This window comes from Protopterus annectens, chromosome 17.part0 (genome assembly GCF_019279795.1).
Source record: "Protopterus annectens isolate FY-2018-M chromosome 17.part0, PAN1.0, whole genome shotgun sequence".
Lineage (NCBI taxonomy): Eukaryota > Metazoa > Chordata > Ceratodontiformes > Protopteridae > Protopterus > Protopterus annectens.
The window spans coordinates 138,420,221-138,445,703 of record NC_056751.1 but is presented as its reverse complement, the minus strand read 5'-3'; the positions used below and the strand labels follow the sequence as shown (position 1 = coordinate 138,445,703).

At 34.7% G+C, this 25,483-nt stretch overlaps 1 pseudogene; it reads right to left on the bottom strand.

Annotated features, from left to right (window-relative positions):
* LOC122791412 overlaps nt 1–13,242 on the bottom strand; it is a 77,719-nt pseudogene extending 64,477 nt beyond the window's left edge.
* Nucleotides 13,243–25,483: the final 12,241 nt, after the last annotated feature.

Sequence of the window (25,483 nt, the reverse complement as noted above, 5' to 3'; positions counted from 1 at the left end):
GAAATAACCCTGTGGAATGTGTAGGGGTCCTGATAGTATATTGGCAGGATGGACTGTAGCAACTTTATGAGTGGGGAGGTACTATGTGTAGAGTGTGTTGAGTGTGTAATATGAGAGCAAAGGCAGTATCCAGGAGACCTGTGTCCCTAGTTAAAAGACAGCATTAAACCATTGCTGTAGTCTACATCTTATCTAGGTGATACACAGCTGCAGATCAATGGTATGTCACCCATACAGTTCTAAGAAAGGCTTACTGATGTAATCCCCATTCCCCCTAGGTATATTAAAATGGGTCTATATTATCTTTTCGAAAAGGCTGTTCATTGAATGCCCTTTCATCGACACATATCCACCAAAATACCAAAACTCCGAACGGCTACATAAGCAGATTTTTTCCCAGGGGAAAAAAATCGCTTGGCCGTTTTCGGGAATTTGCCCTTTCCTCCACTGTAGTGTGATCTCAGAGTTGGTATATTTAAGTTGGGGGGTGGGATGGAGGGCACAGCCCCCCACATCGGGGTGGTGAAGCCCCCCACTTCATTGTGTCTGTTGGTTTGTTTTGTTTATTGTTGGCCCAATGATTTTTTTCCCTGGGAAAAAAATCGCTTTTGTGGCCGTTCAAAGTTTTGGTATTTCGATGAATATGTGTCGATGTAAGGGTGTTAAATAAACAGCCCTGTTGTCATCGTAATATAGACCTTATTAAAACATATACATCATGTTGAAACAAAATGGTTGCATACCATACAATACTCCTCTTTTGAAAAATTCAGATATATATGTGTTGTGACAACGAGTTCACCATAGAAGGTAACTCTCATGCACAATGGTTTCCCTGGTTAGGAATTTGCCTTTTTAAGATAGTTCTCATTAGCAGTTGATTACCATCTGAACCATTCTGTGGTTGAGTAATGTGAATTGAAGCATACACAGCTGATTTGCAGTGTAATCAGGCAATCCCATGCAACTATTGAAGGAGATATAAGGCCCCTCAATGTAGAATTCATCCCCTTTCCCAAATGATGAGGTGGAAATGCTGGGTAGAAATACTATGTCAGCACGGAGAGGATGTTTGTAGTAGATACCTATTACATACAGATGTGTGTACTACAGGCTGCAGCTGCTGCTGCTGCAGGCAATATGCATAGTCAGAGAGGCTATAGAATGTGGAGCACAACAACACTTATGAGTAACATTGTTACCTGTGGCAGCCTTGGTGTACAGCCACAGCCTGATTGTGGGAACTCATCATACAAGATATTGAGGTATGTGTTTAAGGTAAGTAAGTTAGTGAAAGGTATTATTAACAGAGTAAAAGGCAACATGTTTCTTGTGTCCTTGAACAAGGTAGGGGGTACATTTACTATTATGTCAACCATGTGTTACATTATGGTACTCATCTGGAATGTGTGTGGCTGTGCTGGCAATCCTTGTTGCTAGCATGACCTCCATATATGTATGTTAGTTGTGCAACTGTGTTTATCTGTAATATCAGTAGCAAATGATTATGTGCTGCAGTCTTATATTACTGGGCATCCTTTTTATTACATAACTTAAAATCCTCTGTGAATGCATAGTAAAGCATGACTTGACATCCTATGTACTTTCTAGTGTTGTAATAGGAATATGTGAACTGTGGTCCTATCTGCAGGCCTTTGACTTCTATCATTAAACACCAGCCATTCCATCTGCAATGCATTGGGTGGATAAATAGTTGATGACACAGTAATTCATTCCAGAATTCACAATGGTGATGTACACATACATGTATTTTAAATGCTACACACCACTGGATTTGAACCCAGGACTATGTGTACCAAAAATAAATGTTTTTAAAGCACTTCGCAGACTGAGCTATTGAGTCACTGTTACAGCGGGTATATTTTTCAACATATAATTGCACACTTATAGGCTGTTACATACCTCATTTACATCCATTATTATGTGCATGGCTGGCATGGTATTTCTCCACCAGAGTCCCAGTTACGCACCTATTTTGCCATTAATGTTTTAGCAGGTGTATTTTTAAATGTTACAAATAGAAGTGCACAGCTACCTGCTGTTAGAGATCTCACGTACATTATTCTGTGTCTGGCTTTCTAGTGATGTATTCCTGTATGAGACTCCAAGTTACATTCCCTTTTTTCCATTACTCTTTAAGTAAATTTGCATGGTGTGGCTCGATGCACAGCCCTGCTTAAAAACGCTTAATGGCTATAAATTGGCAATTGGTATGTTTTGCTTAAACCACCTGTGTTAATTAACAGTTGTGTGGCTTGGCGGGTTGATGCACTGGTCTGCAGGTTTAAAATAGGGTGCAGGCGTACATTTTGAATGGGATTATTATTTCACACACATATATCAATATACCGCCATTTAGCTGAGCTTAGCAATGCTGCATGTCATGCAGCATCGGGCAAAAATCTTTAAAGAAATGAAAAATGGGGAGATAGGACAGTGGTGAAATGGGGTGTAAGCAGGGGGGGGGACATAGTGAAAGGCAGGAAGGTATGTGCAAGAAGGGTGTAGGAAAGAACCATAGCTATCCATTTCTTGTACAACAACAACTGTGCACTTTAACAGATTTTTTAGATGAATTTGGACTGTCATCCCAAGAGAGAGGGGTGAGGACTACATAAGTGCATTGTCAAGTTAATTAGACCAAATTAAGTGTGTCCAGAAGGTGAGAGTGGAATGTTGGGGAGAGACATAGGTACTGTAGGGGGAGGTAAGTTGGAAAGGTGAGGAAACTTTTGCAGACAGACAAGGCAGAAAAGACAGCAGACAGGGTTGGTGTGTGACACAACAGGAGAGTAAACACCTTCGTTGGGGAGAGTATTGTGGAATCCCATACCCATGAAAGTCAGACACAGTAACAGTGTGACTCAAGTCTTCACCCATGGAACTGTCAGCATTGTACCTTCATTGTTACTTTGGAGGCAGAGGTCAATGCTGGCATGCGGGGCGAGGGTGCCCCACCAGGATGGACAGCATGTTCTCCATCTGGCGTTGGCATGCACAGAGAGTTTGGTGCAGCAGCCCACACACCCTGTCTGGCAGTTCCTCGTGGGTGACATAATCACCTCCTCCACTTCCACTCCCAGAGGGGGACCATCCCCAGCCTGTGAGGCAGAACTACCCAACGGCCCAGGTAGTGCAGGGTCAGCAGAGGTGGCACCACCAGGCTGTGACCCAGACATGCTGAGCCCCAATGCCACAGCCAGGGCAGCCAAGGTAGGTGGATTGCCTAGAACCAACCTACTGTGTCTCGTTGTAGTAAATTAAATATAAACATAAGGTAAAAATAAACATAACCAAACAAATGTTAGTATTAACATAATGGATGATAATAATGATTAATCAAAAGAAATATGAAGGAATATAATGAGGAACACAACAATAAATAACATAAATGAAAGTATATTAACAGAAAAGCAATATGAAATTATACATAAGACCAACATAAGAGGTAGTTACAAATAATATATTAATACCAAATAATAATAATAAATATAAATTAATAAATTAAAGAAGGGAAGGGGTGGAGTGAGAGAGAAAAAAAACTTTAGTAACTTTGCAGCTAATATTACTACACAGACTACTATATGTACCTCTACATATCTAAGATTTCAGTTGTGAGTACAGTGACTGTACATGTTGTATAGATGATGTTACATGTACATAGCTCTCAACCTGTTAGCATGGGACATTATGGGCCAAGCCCTACCAAATGGTGGTACAAAGGCACAACTACAGGGAACATTGTTATATAGTATGTTCATACAGTAGTAGCAAGATGTTCTGATAACAGATTTGCCAATTAATTGCATACCAAGTAATGTCATTTATCTGTTAATCATGGGCCAGACATATGGGGCAGCAATGATTACATTCTGCAAAAATCATGACAGTTAAGAGGTATGTTTGTGTACACTAATTACACTAGACAGCTGGTCATTTCTTGGTTGGCTGCCATGGGATTAGAACTCACAAGCAGTGACTACAGGAATAATGTGCATTTTATTTGAATATAATGAATTCTCAAAATCTCATCTCTTCTACGACTTTTATTGCAACATTTTGTGTGAAATCGTACATTTACACACATGCATAGCTGCGTGTGTTATCAGACTGGAAACCAAATGCAATGACCACATGAATTATGAGGACTTTATTTGAAAACATTAGTTATCAAAGCACCATCTCCTTTCACACTGTAATGCTTAATGCCAGTTACACACATGTATGGCTGTGTAGGACATCTGTTAACCTAACCGCATACCCCGTTCATTTACTGAGTGCTATCTACAGCATATTTCAGGGAAAATTATCAGAACTGAAGCTTGACACTTAATTTGGGTATTGCACTACATTTATTTCTGAAATGTGTTGCTGTATTATTTATTATAGTAATAACTGACAATGTTGGTGTGGTATATTGAAGATATGGTTGGTGTGGTTTAATCACGAGGGCAAATAATTTATTGCATTTAAAGATGGTTGCTAACAGTTCATTTTTCTTTAAGCATTTTTGGGCATCTATCTTCATCCATAGGCAACTGGTCTGTTTTCTTTAAGATCACAACTGTAGTGCAATTCTAACTGGCATCTAATTGAACACGACTAGCTTATTCATATCATAGTATTTTAATGGTGTTTCATCTGCAACTGGATTATGAAGCAATTCAGAACTCATGTCCTGTTCATAACTCTCTTTCCAGGCTACATTTAACAGTGTCCTTCGAGGCATAGTGCATGTACAAACTTTCCAAGACACTGCATCATTCTTAGAAACATCTGTAATTCCTGCTTGAGTTCTGGTTTTGGCATTTGTGCAACTGCTCACATTTATATGGATCAGAGTTTTAGACTCCACTAACATTAGCCTATGGCCCACCTATTTTAAGATTGCCACTCTTATTTTACCTTTGCTGTTATTCTGCTTGAAATGCTGCTGTCTTAATATATTTATAAGCTGTACTGGTCTCTAGTCATGTTCTTTTGACTCTACACTAATAGATCATTACTTATGTTAGCAATGTCACTTAAGCTTTCAATTACCTGGGCAACAGCTCTTTAGAATATTTCCACTGTTGAAGAAATACCAAATGGAAGTCTAATGAATCTCTGTCTTCCTAAAGAAATCCTAAATGTACAAAACTTTGAGTTTGCCTCATCCAGCTTTATTTGTAAGTAACCCTTCTTTGCTTCTAATACTGAAAATAACTTAATATTTGGCACTCTTTTTTTTTTCTTTTTCAAAACAAGTTTATTGTTTTAACATATAAGAGAAATATCATAACAATTTTATACAAATAATTAAAATAGGTATTATTATAATATTCAACAAAACAACTAAAGTATTTACAAAGACATCCACTACAATCAGATCAATTAATTAAACTAAAATACTGTGCTATTGAAATTAGAATTTTTTTAACAAATTTTGTAAATTATCCCATACAATAAAATGTGATGTTTTTCTAGTTGTTCTCATTCTAATTGTGCTTATTTCCATATGACACATTATATTCATAACATTTCTAAATTCATTGAACGAAGGAGGTGTATCTGAAATCCAATTTCTAGTTATTATTTTCCTAGCCACTGCTAGGATAGACCATAACAAGGGAAGCTTAATCCTTTTAACACATTGAGGTACAGGTGTGTTGAATAATATAAGAGACTTAGAAATAATGAAATTATCTGTAAAAAGAGCCTGCAAAAATTCATTAATTGGCTTCCAGTATTCTTTCAACTTCATACAGTCATAAAACATATGAGCCCAGTCAGCATTAATTTCTACATTACATCTCTTACATAGATTATCTTTATTATTAATTTTATTCATCATCAAAGGTGTATAAAAAGATCTATTTAAAAATTTCCATGTATAAAGTCTCCAGACAATGGAAGATGTAGTTCTATAAGCAGATTCCAATATATATTGTTTATCTTGTTGAGTTGGTGGGTCCCCATTAATAGAGGTGAAATAATTCCAGTATGAATCTACATTGTAAAAGTTTCTTGTCTGATAATTTTATGTATATATGAAAGTTTACCTTTATCAGAAACTTTATGCTGTAAATTTATTATCAAGTAATCAATCAGTTTTGAATAGATTCTTTAACTGTTATAGACATTAGATCTATTCTATCAATGAGATGTTGTCTAAAGATCTGAACCTCTAACCAGCAAGTTTCTCTTAGATCAAATTCTTGTTTTAAGAAATCTAGATTTTTAACTTTATTATCAGATATCAGCTGATACCAGTACTTTAGATTATTATCTATAGCTAAATGAGCTCCTTCAGAAGTAGATGACATAAGCATACCCTGAGTATAAATTATAGGAATACAATAAAATTCCATTCCCTATACTTAGGGTGCATGAATATAAAGTTACGATAACTAATAATAATATTTAATGGGTAACAGACCATATGTTTAGGTGTAATAGGTGAAGTACAAAATTCCTTTAGCAACCACAACATGGAGTTATTTATAATCATATTTTTATGTGTTAAGGAGATTTTCATGAAGTGCATACTAATTAGCTCCCAATAATCTTTCCATTTTGACATATGACCGATCTATTATTAAAGTAATAACTTTTATAATAGAAGAGATAATATATAAATTAAAGTCTGGAAAAGAAATACCCCTTGAGACCAGCTATTAGTATGTTTCTTTAATGCAATCCTAGGTCTATTAGGTGCCCATAAGAAATTTAACATTAGTGTATTCAGTTTCTTGATAGTTATTTTGTAGGTGAAAGTATTATTGTTTGTATTAAGTAAAAAATCTGGGGGAATATTATCATTTTAAAATTTGTAAGTCTCTCCTCCATAGTAAAAAACATATTATTCCAGGTATTAAAAAGATTTTGTATATTAAGAAAACAGGTATTATAGTTATTATATATAATAGATTTAATATCTTTAGATAGTATTATACCTAAATAAGTTATCTGACCTGAGTTGGGTACATATTTAGTAAAATCACTAATGAGAGTATTTTTTGTGTATATATAGGTAGTATTTTAGTTTTTCTTCATTGAATATTAAACCAGAAATACTTTTAAAATTCATCATTTTATCAAATAAAGACTGCATAGAAGAATTAGATCCTGCTGATGTAATTAGAACATCATCTGCAAAAGTTGAATTTTTGATGTTGTATTTTCTTCTATTTCAAAACCCTCTATGTCAGTACTGTTTCTAATCAAATTAGCCCAAGGCTCCATTACTAAAGTGAATAATAGTGGAGAAAGTGGACATCCTTGCTTTGTACCTTTAAGAATGGGTATTTTTGTGAAACATATGTTCCTACCTTAATATAAGCCAGCTGCCTTTGTATAAATGCTCAATTAAATTTACAAATGCATCAGAGAAATTTGTGCATTTCAGTAAGGTAAACAGATAGTCCCAACTTACTGAATCAAATGCTGAACCTATATCAAGACTAATAAGTGTTAAATCTTTCTTTTTCCTATTTGCAAAATCAATTAATGTTAAAGTTCTTCTTATATTATCAAAAGTATTTCTATTTACAATGAAGCCCGCCTGACCTATGTCTATAATGCCGGGAATAATTGTCTTCAATCTATCAGCAAAAATACTCATAAACATTTTATAATCAACATTAAGTAATGAGATGGGTCGATATGAAGAACATCTAGTTGGATCTTTATTAGGTTTTAAAATTGGTGAAATAAATGTATATTCCCAAGATGGGGGTTATTAACTCAGTTTGGGCCAGAATAAAACCTTATGTATTAATGAATATGTAGTTTTAGAAAGGATTTTATATATCTCTGGTATAATACCATCATTACCCGGTGCTTTGTTTGATTTAAGCTTATTTATTTGTGTAATAACTTCTGTATATGAAATACTCTTGTCCAATAGTTTAATCTGTTGTTTATTGCTTTTTATTCATGTTTGTGGTTATAAACTCCTTTATTTTATCTTTAGGTTCCATGTTAATGTTGTTATGGTTAATCTTGTGAAAGTGATTTCTAAATTCATCCAGTATTTCTGGTATACTAGAAACATTCTTCTTTTCCTTAGAGAAAAGATTTCTTTGATATGGTTTTGTTTATTCAATCTTTTGTTTTATTTTTAAGTCTATGTAAGTATTTGGGGCTTATTGAATAAGACAAAAACTTGTATTTCTCTAAAGTTATTTTAACTTTATGAGTTAAAATTTCTTTGTATTTCTCATTTAGTTTGTTTATTTCTTCAATAACTTTCTTGTCCATAATATTTTCTTTATTATTATGTTTATAAGAGTCTAGTTTACTTTGAATATCTTACAATTCCTTATCCCAAGATTTCCTTTTGTTAATATACCATCTGATACTTTGTCCATATAGATATGATTTTAAGGCATCCCAAACATAGACAATGGAGACTTCAGGAGTATTATTTATGTCTAGAAGATGTTGTACTTGAAAGTATATATTCTTTATAGTCTTTAGCTGAGTTAAGTATGCTGGTATCCTTTTGATCTGAACATTATGAGTATTTTTATCATGAATTCAAAACAATTGAGTTATGATCAGATATAGGACATGAAATGATTTTGGAATTAATTAAATCTGTTACCATCTCGTTAGAAATAAAGACCCTATCTATTTTTGAATAAGTTTTGTATCTGTTAAAAAAAGGTGTATGGTAATGATTTTGACTCTATCTGATTATTAATATCATTCAAATGATAAGAATTAGCAAAATCATTTAAATGTTTTGCATTAGATGTAATTCTTCTTTTCTTTATAGTGGTAGTATCACTTTCATGTAGTATACAATTAAAATCACCAGCTAAAATAATATCCCCTACAGAGAATGATATGATCTTATCAATATGATGTTTCACTGTATTAATACCAATTCCAGGTATCCAATATACATTAATTAAAGTGTAAGTCTTCCCATTAATTTGTATTGTAACCATACAAAACATTCCTTTGTCATCCTGATAAGACTTAATGGTTTTAGGAATGGGCATACTTTTATTCCATAAAATAGCCACTCCTCTTTTTTCTGAGTGTGCTCTGAACTAACCAATACTGTATACTTATTAGTGGCTAGTTTATCAATATCTTTTTCAAGAGATGGGTTTCTTGCAGGAAGACTAGATTGGCCTTGTGTAGATTAATGTATCTTATTAGGCTTGCCCTTTTACACGGATTATTCAATCCATTAATGTTTAAAGAAATTCCTTTTAAAGATGTCATTTGGCATTTTTAAAACTCAAGAATCTTATGATCGAAATAACAAATAACAAGATAAATAATGTTACATCTCCTCTTTTAGGTGTACCTTTAAACATAGCTGTATTTATTAAATCTCTTATGGGATTTTGTATACTATTCAATTTTGTTTGTAGTGACAATGAGTGTACAAAATATATTGTGGATGTCAAAACTATATACATATAACAATGAACAAGTGAAAATAATGTAAGGATTAAACCTTGCATCCCGCCTGGAGTTGAAAACTCCAACTTAGAGCAGTATTTACTACTCAAGTTAACCGCCTACCCTAAGCAGCAGTACCTCAGCTACCACCTTATCAATTTAATACTAGTTATATTTAACTGAGGTTAACAGTTTTCAATTCAATTATCTATCAAGACAAAACTACACATTTGGTAAAACAGCATCATATAAACTAAAATAAGCTTTTTTTTTTTTTTTTTTTTTAAAAAACTGTTCATACTATTATATAGATCTATGTAATATATAACACTTGTATTCTAATAGCATTCAAATAATCTTAATGTTAGAAATCAAGAGGAGAGAAAATTATGTTCTAACATTCATTTAAATCAAAAACTTTGGCTAATATGATTCAGACATTACATGCATTAAGATGCATCTATTTTCTGTCATGTGAATTCTATCAACAGCTTCCAAAAATCTTGAATTGTTTGTATATGAGCATTTACTTAAACTCATTATTGTCAATAGAGTAAAATATTGTATTCATAAAATTATTATAAATCATATTGTATAGTTATGCAGATTCTCAGAAACACCTGTGTTATTACCTTAAAAAAAAAAGCCATCACACACATAAACACAGGCACACACACATACATATACACACACACATATACACACACACACATACCCACACACACACACACACACACACACACACACACACACACATACATATACACATACACATATATACATACATACATACACACACACACACACACACACACACACACACACACACACACACACACACACACACACATATATACACATATATCTGATCTCACTGAGTGCCCCTCTGCAGAGCACCATCCCACTTGCTCCCTAGAACAAATCTGTCTGCTTCACACAAAATAATGCACAGCAAACACACACTAGCAACCAGATTTTACAATCATGCTAACCTACTGCTTTAAAATATATCACATGACATTTCTTCCAGAATAGAGTTATAAGATTAATATCAAAAACCACAAAAAGTCTCAAACACTGTTGTTATACCACACAAAGGAAGACTCCGTTGCAACTTTGTAGAAAGCTTTAATCCAAAGGTTGTAGTTACATCCAGTAACACGAAAAAACACACTGCTGTTCTCTTCTCTAGCCGCAAATAGCCTTTTCAGAGTAGATAGTTCACTAAACTAAGCAATTAGCCTATCTTATAAGCACCTACTATCACACATTAATTATTTCCAATTATTCAATCAACCCTTTGATACATTTTTTTAAAAAAACAGAACAAATAAAATTGCATAAAATGCTGTATTTCTAACAAACATTCATTACAGCAAACTTTTCCATGAGCAATCACTATTCAAACCATTAGGTTTGAGCGTATTAAATTTTAATATAAAATATAATTCCTTTTTCCTAAGTATTTGTTTTATAGATTTATCATTTAAATACTGTAAATTCTCAATACTATCTAATACTGACACTTTCAAATTCTCCACCTTTCCCCCATGATACTTTTGGAAATGCCCTGCCAAGGGGCTAGTTTCCTTATTTTTCAAAATATCCCTTACATGCTCCTTTATCCTACAAGTCAATGTTCTTTTCGTCTCCCCCACATAAAACTTTTTGCAGCCACACTCAATTCCATATATTACCGCCATAGAATTGCAATTATAATTTCCCTTGATTTCAAATGCAATATTATTGATCTGATGAAATTGTTTTACAATAAACTTGCAAATAGTGCATTTCCCACATCTCTTTGTTCCATATTCCATAACTTGTGACAACATTGGCTGACATACCATTTTAAACCTACTGTGTATCAAAAAATCTTGTATGTTTCTTCCTCTCCGGTATGAAAAAACTATGTTCTTATTTGTTAGACACTCTACTTCCTTTTGTAATAGCTTCCAACTATTTAAAACATAATATTTAACACTATTTGAGGCTATAGAAAATGTGGAAACAAAATATACATTCTCCTTACTTTCATGTAATGTATTCCACACCCCCTCAGCATAATGCTTTCCACATTTTTTAACTTTGTCCAAACTCTGATTTATATTATGTTGATCATAACCCCTTTCTATAAATTTATTACAAGTTGACATAAGTTCCTTTTCCTTAGTTGTAGAATTACTACACAATCTATTTACCCTATTCAGCTCTGTATAAGGAATCGCTTTCATAATATGCAAGGGATGATGGCTGCTACCATGTAATACAGAGCCACTACCTTGGAATTTCCTATGTATTTGATACTCTATTTTTTGCCCTTTTTTTTCCCATTATTGAAATATCCAAGTATTGCACTTTTTGGCCCTTTTGTAGCCCATCAAATTTGATATTCATTACATTGTCCTGTATTTCAGTTAGAAAATTATCGACTTCTAATTGTCCCCCTTTACATATAAACACTAAATCATCAATGTAACGATAGTACATATGTACATATTTTTTAAAAAAGGCATTGGTATATATGTATTTGTCTTCAAAAAATCCCATAAATACATTTGCATAGCTAGGGGCAAAAGCTGCCCCCATAGCAGTGCCCTGCTTCTGTTTATACATGGAACCATTGAATTCAAACATATTATTAGTTAAACATATGTCAAACAATTCCAATACATAATTCACCACACTTTCATTACCCATGAAGTACTTAATAGCCATCTTTCCATCTTCATGTCTTATGTTCGTATAAAGGCTCACCACATCTACTACCACAAAATACATATCTGCCTTCCAATATATATCTTTTATCTTTGTAATAAAGTCAAATACATCCTTGATATAGGATGGTAATTTACAAACAATAGGCATCAGATACAAATGTAAAAACTTTGAAATATTTTCCAAATACCCATTTGTTGCCGACACTATAGGTCGTCCTGGTGGTGGAAAGATTTTTTTATGTATTTTTGGGATGCAATAAAAACATGGCATTCTAGGGGTATTAATATTAAATTTTTCTTTTACATCCTTGTAAGAAAAATAATGTAATCTGTACCCTTTGTCAATAATATATTCATACTTTTTTTGTGCCTCATTATACTGTGTCATATCTATTGCTTCATATATATTCTCATTTTTCAAGTGTTCATAACACATTTCTAAATACTGCTTGACATTTAATATAACCAGTTTCCCTCCTTTATCCGAAGGTTTGAATATTATCTTGTCATCTCTACTTAAATCATTCAAACAGTCCCATTCCATTTTAGTAAGATTATACATACCTGCCCTTTTATTCTTACATTTGAATCTATCACATTCAATTTCTACATTATGTGTTAGCGATTTCTGAAAATATCTGATACATTCATTACTTTGAGGTGGCATATAGGTACTGACTATAGGAATAGAACTCGTATCCAATTGCCTATATTCATCTGTATCAATTTCCGAGTTACACGAAAAAAACTCTTCCTCACTATTAACTAATGTAGTTACACTATCAATTTGTTGTTTACTTTCTACTGGGAAATCCTTATTTAACCAATGAAACATCTCAATTAAATTCAGTTTGCGAGTAAAATGAAATATGTCTGCTTTTAACATGTGTACCCTCGGAATGACCGTGGGTACAAATTTCAAACCTTTGTTCAAAACATTTAATACACACTCTGACAAATCACATCCAGATAAATTTACTACATATTCATTATTATCATACTCACAAACAACTTTAGTCCCATTGTCCTTCCCATCTCCTTTTTTTGCTGCTGTTATTGCTGCTGTAACTCGATCGCTGTTTCCCCTGCCCTCCCCCATTATACCCTGTCCATTCCAACTGCTTCCGGGTTGAAACGATTCTCTTGAAACGATTCATGCCCTTCTGGTTTCCAGGTTTGGGGAGTGCTGGATACTCTTCATTATCCGCTTCTGCTTCCGCTTATGACAGTCCGCCTCCACAGAAGCATATCCTTCTCCTTCCCTTTGCCTCTCCTTCTGTTCGAAATGTACGCGCTGCCATCGGATCTTCTGATTGGCTGAAAACAAAAACGCTCTCTTGTTCTCGTAATCACGTAGATCTCTGTGTAATTTACTTTTTTTACGATCAATCAATTCTGTTTCATACTCATTTAACTGTTCATTAGTTTTCATCAGGAACTGTTGTAACTCTTCCTGCTTAATTTTATTGGAAATATTAATACAGAGTGCTTTAATTTCTTCTCTTAATTTCTGCTTTTTTAATATGTCTCTATCTATCAAAATTCTAACCCATTCTATGCTGCATCTATGTGCTTAGAGTTATAAGATTATTTATGCTTGTCAATCAGATGAATTAAATGAGTTATAGTAAAGTATATGTTTGGGACACAAGTTTTTAACACAGATTATTATGCTACTGTTAAGTAGATTTTCAAAAACATTTAAATAAATGTTTCATTTTCTATGCCTTCTAAAATAAGATATTTACTTGCTACAAGAAACTACATCATCTAAACTCATCATAACTGACACATTTTATGAATAGAGTATTTTTCCTGAATCTGTGGTGTGTCAGTGTGATAACCTTGTCAATGTTTATACTAACTGCTTTCAGTTTCTCTGTGAAAATTCTGTGAGTGAAGCTTCTGAGGAAACTCATGGACACTGTGCATGAGACAGCCCACATCTCAGATTGTCTCCCTTAACATTTTGGCGGGAAACTTATTAAAACTTGTGGCAAACATTCATTTTGTCAATAGAGTAAAACATTGTATTCATAGAAATCATTACAAATCATATTGGATAGCCATGCAGACTCTCAGAAAAAGCCATCACACTCACACATACACACACACACACACACACACACACACACACACACATATATATATATATATATATATATATATATATATATATATCTGATCTCACTGAGTTGTGTCCCTGCAGAGCACCATCCCACTTGCTGTTCCCAGAATAAATCTGTCTGCTTTATACAAAACAATGCACAGCAAACACATATTGGTAACCAGATTTTACAATCATGCTAACCTACTGCTTTAAAATATATCACATGACATTTCTTCCAGAATAGAGTTATAAGATTATTTATGTTTGTCAATCAGATGAATTAAATGAGTTATAGTAAAGTATATGTTTGGAACACAAATTTTTAACACAGATTATTATGCTGCTGTTAAGTAGATTTTCAAAACATTTAAATAAATGTTTCATTTTTTATGCCTTCTAAAATAAGACATTTACTTACTACAAGAAACTACATCATTTAAACTCATTATAACTGACATATTTTATGAACAGAGTATTTTTCCTGAATCTGTGGTGTGTCAGTGTGATAACCTTGTCAATGTTTATACTAACTGCTTTCAGTTTCTCTGTGAGAATTCTGTGATTTGAAGATTCTGAGGTAACTCAAGGACATTGTGCATAAGACAGCCCACATCCCAGATTGTCTCTCTTAACATTATGGGAAACTTATTAAAAACTAGTGACAAACATTCATTTAGCAGTGTAAATGCATCTAAACATGACAGAACCTCCACAATGTATTCCACAGATCATTACAGCCTCTATGCAAGTGAAATTAAACTCAAAATTACCAACAAGCAATAAAACTCAGCATTCTTCTCCCAACTCAATTTTCATACAAATCCTATTATTCACTGTGCCCACACAGTCAAAAGCATTTCTATATATTAATAAAGAAAAGAAAAGAGAGTAGAAAATAAAAGGGAGTGAGGCAGAAATAAAAAATGTAAGAGAAAGCTGTAAGAAGTATATACAATGGAATGTTACTTACTGTTTATATTAATAGAGTTAAAAATAAAACATATTATTTACTCTTATTTAGTTCTGATTATTATTAGTTAAAGCATGACAGATTATTTACAAACAAGCATAAGCAGTATAATCAAGAAAGTATAATTAGAAATAGCATTTGAAGAACTTATAAACTTTTACAAGAAATAAATATGTTATTATTCTATTAATGATATTTTCATTACTGTTCTCTCCTGCCCTCCCCACCCTTTACCCACTACATAAGGTAAATAGAATATTATAGTTTAAACAAAAAAAATAATAAAAAGAAAAGGAAAAAAAGATAAAGATAAAAAATGTATCAAATTACTAACCTTACTTTTTTCAGAAAGAAAACAAATTGAGTCACAGCCTGCCATTAAATCCTCAGGCATTTTGACTGGTTATGAAACAAAACATTTCTTTGCACATAGAGAATAACTTTGATTAAATCTTTTCCAAAATATTTGTGGCTTTCTGGAAATGCAGGAACTATATTCAAAAAGATTAATAATGAACTAAAATGATGAGAGAGAAAAACATATAACAAATCATTTGTTTTTAGTCTCTTCTTCTTCTCTGAAGTCTTCCAGGAAGCTTCAGTTGCCAATCTCTTTAATGAAGAACTAGCCCATTCCATTTCTTCTATTTTATCCAAATCCTTTTTCTTTGACAAACAGTAAAGCAGAGTCTAAATCATCAAGACCTTAGGACCATCAGGAAGGAAGATTTTAAGCTTGGCAGGAAACAGAAGGTATGTTTTAAACTGTGCTTTTAAGCTCCCTTATTAGTGGCAGAAAAACTTTTCTTTTAGCAATTACCATGGAAGAATAGTCATTGTCAAAACGCACAGTTGTCTCATTAAACTTAACAGGAGCTTTAGCCCAAGCAGATTTAAGAACCATCTCTTTATCAAAAGATGATAGAAATCTAACTATAACTGATCTAGGATAGTTTTTGTTAGAGTTAGTATTAGCTATAGATCTATGTGCTCTTTCGATACCAAAAGAGAATGCTTCTGGTAAATCTAAAGTTTTAGGGAGCCATGTTGTTAAAAAGAAGTAATATTGTTACCTTCAATATTTTCTGGCAGTCCAAAAATCCTAATGTTATTGCGCCTAGATCTATTTTCCAGGTCATCCAGCTTTGTTTGTAAATGTGTATTTTGTTTCAGCAGAAACTCAATGTTGATTTCCTCTTCTTGTATTTTATTTTCCATGTCATTCACAGCTTCTTCTATGCCTGTCATCTGGATCTTCTGTTGTTGCAGGTCCATATGTAACAAGTCTATTTGTTTTGTAGTTTTTCTATGAAAGTGTCTATTTTAGTATCCATTTTATCCATCTTAGCAGTAAGTTGCTGGACTATAATTATCAGAGACTGAAGTTCTTTCTTGATGCTGGAGTCTTGAGAATTTGTCTTACTGGAACTCATTTCAGACTGATAAACTGACAGGAAAATTTCCAAAGTAATTTCTGACAGGAATATTATTAAGATTTCCTTTCTTTTTTAGATATAGTTCAAGAACTATATAAAACAAACATATTTAGAAAGAAAATTACTTCAAGAATTAATTTTTTAAGTAATTAATTCCTGTCAATGTAATGAAATTGGTGGAGCTGAAGAAATCTGCTGCTATCCTGTGTTCATCCTTGGCCACGCCCCCAATATTTGGCACTCTTGAAACCAATTAAACTGAAAGTAATGGGAATGTGCTCTTTTAATCACTTTAGTCAGATTTTATGGATCAATATAAATGTAAATCATGTCTTTTTCACAACAATGATCATACCATTCACCTATTCTGTTGTCTTTAAGTGCTTCTGAGTAACACATTAGTTTTCCATTTAGTGCAGTTTCTGTTCCAGTTTACTTCTAAGACTTATTGATACTATTATGAGAACATGAATAACTTGCACAGCATTAGGTTTTGTATGTATATGATATTTACATGACAAACTTCTTAAGACTATAATTACATTAGCATGTTCACAAAAGATGCCTCATTGCTATGATCTGAAAGAGTATCTTGGATGTTCTGTTTTTAAATTCATATAGGTCAGAAACTGCTGCTATGTGTTTTCTTTGTGTACAAGATCCACTGGTGTCTATGATCTTCGGTGTTCCCAAGATCCACAAGAACATCGTGGATCCTCCTATGCACCCTATAGTGAACAATAGATACTCGATTATTGCACCACTTGCTAAATTTTTGGACTTTTACTTGAAAGGAACAGTACAAAAAGTGCCGTTTATAGTTAAAAATTCTCGGGATTTTCTAGAACAATGTAACTCTAGTTTTAGACATATTTTTTATGAATTGATGTTAATAACTTGTACAAAGTAATGTTGTTCTTCTTTTGGCTTTTCCCGGTTAGGGGTCACCACAACGGAACTCCGGTCTGCTAATGATTGGCAGTAGATTTTTTTATGGGTGCCGAGGTGCCAGCTCGACACCCAACCTTCAGCAAAGGCACGCCCATTCTACACATGTCTTTCAAACACCACTCGATCGCGTGGAGGACATACAGACTCCACACAGAAGGCACTCCAGCCGAGAATTGAATGGGAGAACCTCTTGCTTTGAGGCAACAACGCTACCGCTGCACCACTGCAGCTACTAACTTGTACACAGCGATACCATATGTAATAGAGTTGTCTTGGTTTGCTGAGTTTCTGGATGATTATTCAGACTTTGGACAAGACAAGGAAAATATTTTTGTGAACTTGCTTAAAATTGTTTTACAAAACAATTATATACTTTGTGAAAATCAATAATTTTTACAAACTAAAGGGGTGGCCATGGGGTCTGCCTGTGGGTTTTGCATGTTTATGCAGTTATGGTCACATGAGAAAATAAATTTTTGCTTAACAGTGTATTCTGAAACCTGTGGGTACTTTACATTGGTTACTAAGATGATTCTTGTTTTATGGCTTGATTCAGAAAAACATAAAATTCCCATATTTTTAGAATATATTAATGGGACCACTGATTTCCTTAACTTTACACACCAGGTGGGCAAAGACCAGATATCACACCTGGATGTATGGTTGGAAAAGGAACCTACTAGTTTGAGTTTGGTGTCATCTATCTATAGAAAGCCCACTTACTCAAATGCTTTTCTGCATTTTCCAAGTGCACATCCTTATAATCAAAAGAAATCAGTGGTTAAAGGGCAGCTAGTAAGGGCAGCTTATATGACAACTAGGTCAGATGATTTTTTACAGGAATCTGATAATTTAAAAGCTATGTTTATGAAGAAAGGTTATTCTGAAGCACTTATTCGGGAGTTAGTTGTTGAAGTAATGGGAAAAAGAAATAGACATGTGCATGTTCCCATTTTATATGACCATAAGTTTATGCCTACTAATGGTGGCACAATAACTAACAATAATGGCCCCACAGGAGACAAAGTCCAAAAGGTACTGCCAGCCCAAAGTGGTGTGGCAAAAATATATTTTAATGTGACAATAAACACAGACCGGGTTCGGCAAACAATTACATAGCCTTCTTCAGTGTAACAAAACCTCCACAAATAGCCACATAATATATACAACAGTTGACTGGCAAAAGTACATGGCTGGTCACATTTGCTCATTGAGCCCAGGGGGGAATAACCCACCCAGTTTGATGATCCATTTTCTTTCTTTGGAATTTAATATATTGTGCCAGCCAACCTTGTTCCCTTTTTTACCCATAACTATATCTATTACAGGGAATCTGAAATTGGCTGTAGGGTAATTCAAAACACATCCCAGGCTGTGTACTACATGAACTACAAAATGAACTGGCACCCCACCTAAGTGTCATGTTTAATCATAGCCTCACCTCAGGCATCGTGCCCACTGAGTGGCGCACAGCTACAGTTAGCCCGATCCACAAGGGAGGATCCACCCTGGATCCCGGGAACTATCGTCCCATCAGTCTGACAAGCCTGATCTGCAAGGGCATGGAACGCATTATCATGGAACTTATAAACAAAGACATTGGCAACCTCCAGACACTGGAACCCACCCAGTTTGGGTTTGTGAAGGGCCGATCTTGTCCTCCTGAATCTGATTGACTTCTTTGAATCGGTCTCCAGAGCTGTAGACAAGGGTAAGGAGGTCCACACAGCCTATCTGTACCTCGCCAAGGCCTTTGACACCATCCCCCACTCTGGAATCATAGATAAACTTACTAAGCTGGGCATAAATCCCTACGTCACTCGATGGGTTGCCAAGTGGCTTACTAACAGAACCCAGACTGTAAAAGTAGCCGACTCCAAATCCAGCTCCAGACAAGTGACAAGTGGAGTACCTCAGAGTTCAGTCCTGGGACCACTTTTGTTTGGCATCTACTTCTCTGAAGTACAGGTCAACACTAAGGGACTCTGGCTAACAAAGTTTGCAGATGACTGCAAACTGGGAGCCATTAGTGAATCCCCAAATTATGTGGATATTCTACAAAAGGGCCTTACAGAAACAGATGCCTGGTGCCAGAGCCATGGGCTCAAGCTTAATGCCAAGAAATGTATAGTCATCCCCTTTGAAAAAAAAATATGCACCCATGAACTACCACATAGGTGGCAGGACACTAAACATCAAAAGTGTGATGAGAGACTTAGGGACACAAGTGGACAGTGGTCTCACTTTCGATAACCAACAGTCAGGAAATCCTTCTACATGGCACACCTCATCACTAAGGGCTTTTCATCCAGAAAAAAGGAGGTCATTGTCCCACTGTACTCATCCCTCATTAGACCCATTATAGAGTATAATGCCCCATTTGGTATGTACCTCACAAGACATCTGCAACAGCTGGAAAGGCCACAAAAATACCTCACTAAAAGAATCACAGGCCTAAAGCAGATGCCATATGCTGGCCATCTAAAAAAACTCCAGCTATACTCTGTGGCATATCATCTACTCAGAGGTGGTCTCTGCTTAACATACAAGGCCGTATAAAACCCTGAGCTGTTGGACATGCACCACTTAAAGAAATCCCAATCCCTCAGAGCCACACGCTCCAGGGATCTAAACCTTATCATCACAATGAACAAAACATGCTGGAGGGATAGGTTCCTGACCCAGAGACTCCCCATACTCTGAAACAGACTGCCCATACATGTCAAGCAGAGTACCTCATTGGCCCTCTTCAAAAGGAACCTTGATGATTGGATGGGAGATAGGAAATTCACCCTGGGGATCATGTCAGTCGCCCTGCTAGACAGGGCCCCATGAAGATGTAATCCCATCTGAAAGAGAAATTCAATAACGACCAAACCAACAGTGCGAGAACACAAAAACCACACTCCGAGATATGTATCTCTAAATGTAGACACCCTCAAGCCAATAAGTCCATTGAAAAACACTGTATGAGCAAACTGTAGAAAAATAGGTAAAAGGAAGCCAATAAACTGTTGAGATAGATTCAAGAACAACAGTATGTTGTAGCATCTCCCACACCACATGCCAACAGCAAAGAATACAAATCCAATGAACACAGCAGCCAGCCTCAGCAAGTGCGGCAAGGGCACAGCACCAAAGAGATAAAAAAAGTCCAAAATGTACTGCCAGCCCAAAGTGGTGTGGTAAAAATATATTTTAATGTGACAATAAACACAGACCAGTTTCAGCAAACAATTACATAGACTTCAAGAATTGGATCAACAATGGATAGCGGTAAAACAACAAGCATCTATGGGGTTTGTGGAGGCCCTATTGGCCTATTATAATAGATGTATTAATTCTAATTTAAATGAGGTTACCAAATTGTATGAAGATATCAAATTGTTTGAGGGGCAGGCATGCTATCAAACCTACTTACAACAGCTAAGTCAGGAACTTTTGACTTTGGAAGGTCAACTCAGGGACAGGAAAATATATAAGTTTAACCGAAACCAAGCGAACTATGACAGGGGGAGACCATTTGGACCCCACAAAACTGTTAAAATTATAGGTTCTAAACCCAATAAGAGAAAATGGCCAAGGTCCATCCTAAAGAAGAATGTGTTATCTTTTGGCAGTACTTCAGGGGATGACTCTTCCTCCATTACAGATTCAGAAATGCCACTAGTTCTATCATCTCCCACACCGAAATGCAGTAACTCAGATACCCCTTTAGGGCCAGGAGACACAGGGCAGGGTGGAAACACCACAAGAATACCCAATATGGCGACATTATTACAAATCATGACCAACAAGTAATTGAATTTAATAAGGTTCTTAACATTTCTTCACATGTTTTAACTCCAACTCAAATTGAGATACTGAATAAAGGATTAAACTTTGTCCCTGCATTCTTTGTCCCGGAGGGTGTTTTTGCTGATGACGTGAATTCCTTTTGTCGAACTTTGAATTTGAAATTGTTTTTTTGATCAACATGATCATGAGTTTGATAATCAAACATTTCGTTTCCACAGGACAAGCTTTATGTCTCTGATGAATCCTTCTGTTCATCTTTTTCTCCACAGAGTTCTCAAAGATCTACATCTCCACTATTCTGACATAGTAGACAAGCCACATAATCTCTCAAAGATAAAACAAGAGGCCCTAACACAACTTAGGTCTAATAAAAATTTGGTCATCATACCGGCTGACAAAGGGGGTACTATAGTGGTTAGGGACTGGGTCAATTATGATAGTGAAGCAAAGAGGCAATTGAATAATATACAGTGTTACATGCGTATGCCCCTGGATCATACTGGGCGTTTCAAAAAACAAAGATACAAAATCCAAAACCGGCTTCAGGTACACTAAGGTGCCCAAAAATACAGCAACAAAAATAACAGTATTTCTGCCCCTAAGTTTGCATCTTTTGCCTCAGCAGTGAATGGAGATACACCTACATCAAGTGCAGACAAAAATCAGAAGAATGAAGAGCAAAGGAACGCTAGTAAGACAGGTAAGACTCCAATAGATAGTACACAAGTTAACGCTAAAGATACCAGCGTTTTTTTAGACAATCCGAAAGTGGAGAGAATTTACCTTGAAAACAGCCCTCCCATTCAGAGCTCGAGTCAAAAGCAACCCGACCACAGGAAAGATAACAAGGGAACATCAAATGGACAGAACTGTACATTCTTCGAAGAAAAGGAGGATATAGTAACAAATCTTATTGTGAACATTCTTCCTTTGTTTTGACTAATGAACAAAGCAATTTGCTCAATAAGGGTTTATCCTTTATTCCTGCCAAAAAGGCAGACTTAACAGAAATGATCACAGATTTAAAATTACTTGGCAGAAATTTATCTTTAAAATGTATATTTCCAAGGAATAATGATGCAAATATTAATATATATAAGAAACCTAGTACCTATATACCTCCTATTCCCCCAGGTATACAAAGATTTTTAGATATTTGTGAACATGCCTTCAAAGAAGTACATGCCCCTGATATGAATGGTTGCACCTTTTATAATCTTAGTGTAGAAGAATATAGGGCTCTAAATGAATTACAGAGCTTGCATTCTCTTGTTATAAAACAAGCTGATAAAGTGGGTAAAATTGTCTTAATGGATAAAGATCTATATATTAGCCAGATGAATGTCCTGTTATTAGATACTTGCATTTATCAAGCGCTGATAAAAACAGTTGTAACTGCTATTATTGATAAAGTGCCCTTTCTAGTGTTTGATTTACTGATTACGGGATTAATTGATGAACCCTTATTTAATTATTTTTCAATACAGAAACCTTTAATTTCAAGAATATATGGCTTACCCAAAATTCATAAACACTCCACTGTCCCTCCTATGCGTCCTATCATATCAGGAGCAGGATGGTGTACTGAGCCCTTATCTATTTATGTAGAAGGTATTTTACATAAGTTTTTAAGTGGTTGTCACACAGTTCTTAGAGATACAAAAATGTTTTTACAGCGGCTGTATGACAGGATGGAAACTATTAATTATGATGAAGAATTTGTGTTTCTTACTATGGATATTGAATCTCTCTTTACGAGTATTCCAAATGCATGGGGAATTGAAAAATAAGGGAATTCCTTAACATAGATAAGAAGCTTACTACAAATAAGATTTTGCTGGTTTGTGCGTTATTAGAGATTATACTTGAAAATAATGTTGTCACCTTCCAAGACCAATTTTTTCTACAAATAATTGGCGTAGCTATGGGCACTTCGTGTGCAAATAGCTACGCCAATTTATCATTGGTACGATGGGAAGAACGATATATTTTATCGGTCTTGAATCCTTATTTTGACTATATCCATTGGTATGTACGTTTCGTGGATGACATTTTTGTTTTGTGGAGAGGGCATGGTTCAAATATTAGTAATTTCATTGATTATTTGCACAGTACTACAGAATTTTTGAAATTTACCTTTACTTTTTCTGATACATCCATTGATTTCTTGGATGTGAGTGCTACTAAAACTGATTTGAAGCTGTTAAAAACTAGTATTTATTATAAACCTACAAGAACTAATGCCTGTCTCCACAAGTCAAGCATGCATCCGAGACATATACCTAGGAATGTCCTTAAAGGACAAGTATATAGAACTTTACGTTTGCACAACAGTGATGAAGAGGCTGCAGTTGCTTTGGGCAAATTACAAACTGAATTTTTAACAAGAGGTTACTCCAGTTTAGAAATCATGAACGTGATAGCAGATGCATGGAAACTTAGATCAACAAGATGTAAACCCTATATGAGTCCTTATGAAATTGATACAAGAACATCTGATGATACAGATATTGATAGGAACAAGTTCAGAGTAGTTTTTCGATTTGCAAGTGATATAAATAAGTATACAGATATTATAAAGAAAAATTGGCATTTATTACAGGAAATACCAGGCCTCGTTTCTACGATTGGTGCTATACAGATATTGATAGGAACAAGTTCAGAGTAGTTTTTCGATTTGCAAGTGATATAAATAAGTATACAGATATTATAAAGAAAAATTGGCATTTATTACAGGAAATACCAGGCCTCGTTTCTACGATTGGTGCTACTCCAAATTTTTGTTTCAAGAATAATGTGTCCTTGAAACAACATCTATGTAATAAAGAACATCAGCTCCCTAGAAAGAATCTTTCTAATAAACAAGGTACTTTTCCTTGCAGGAATTGTGCAGCCTGTCAATATATTTATACTAAAAATTAGTACATCCATCCTGTAAAATGTTTTAAATTGTATACGAAGAATTATTATGACTGTAAGAGTGCTGATGTCATTTATTTCCGTTTTTGCCAAGTATGTCATGCCTATTATGTAGGCAAGACGAATAGGATCTTTAAAGACAGAATGTTAGAACATGTAAGGGATATACGGAACCAGAAGCAATCAAATGCTCTAGCTAATCATATTTTGACCACAGACAGCACTCATTGTTTTAAATTCTTGATTTTACAACAAATATTAAGGACAAATAGAGGTGGGGATATAGAAAATTATACAGAAGAATTAGAACAAAAATGGATTACTAAGTTGAATGCAGATAGATATCCTGGCTTGAATGGCTGCACCTCATTAGTTCCTTGCCTTAAGGCAAGGCATCTTAAACATTAATTATAAGTTTTGTTTTTAATGTTTTATTAAGGTCTTATGTGTTATGCATTTTATGTATGTTGTATTATCTTTTTATAATAGTCATTAAGGATGTTATGTATTTTATGTATGTTGTACTATTTATAAGTCCATTTATAACAGTCATGAAGGATATTTATGTCTTTATTAGAGACATGGATATAGGTTTTAAGGTCTATCTTAATAATGTAGTTAGTTGATATTTTGTGTCAACAGTATTTATTTGATAATATTGCTTTAAGTTTTTCAGGTCATACTGATTGCCTAAGTACTTAATCAAGTATTACCTGTACTAACACTGTCTGATGAAGCAACATTAAGTTGTGAAAGCTCTCACCTATTGTTCTCTCTTGAAATAAAGTTACTGTGGATAGCCTCCAGTGTGTAACTTTGGTGCCTCATTTTATTTTTATTTTTATTTTTGGTTTCAAAAAACAGATTGATGCCTTTTTGAACTTGGCAGTAGAGGAGGGGATAATCACAACTTCTATTTCAAAACATCTGATGGTGAGTGATCCCAAACCACAATATATATATATTTTCTTCCCAAGGTCCATAAATCATTAGACAATCCTCCTGGTAGGCCTATTGTTTCAGGTAGGGGATCTTTCACTGAGCCGTTATCAGTCTATTTACACAATATCTCCGTCCTTTACTTAGGTATGTCAGGGCCCGGATTCAAGACACAACAGAGTTCCTGCAGATCCTGCAAGACACCCAAATTGAGCCA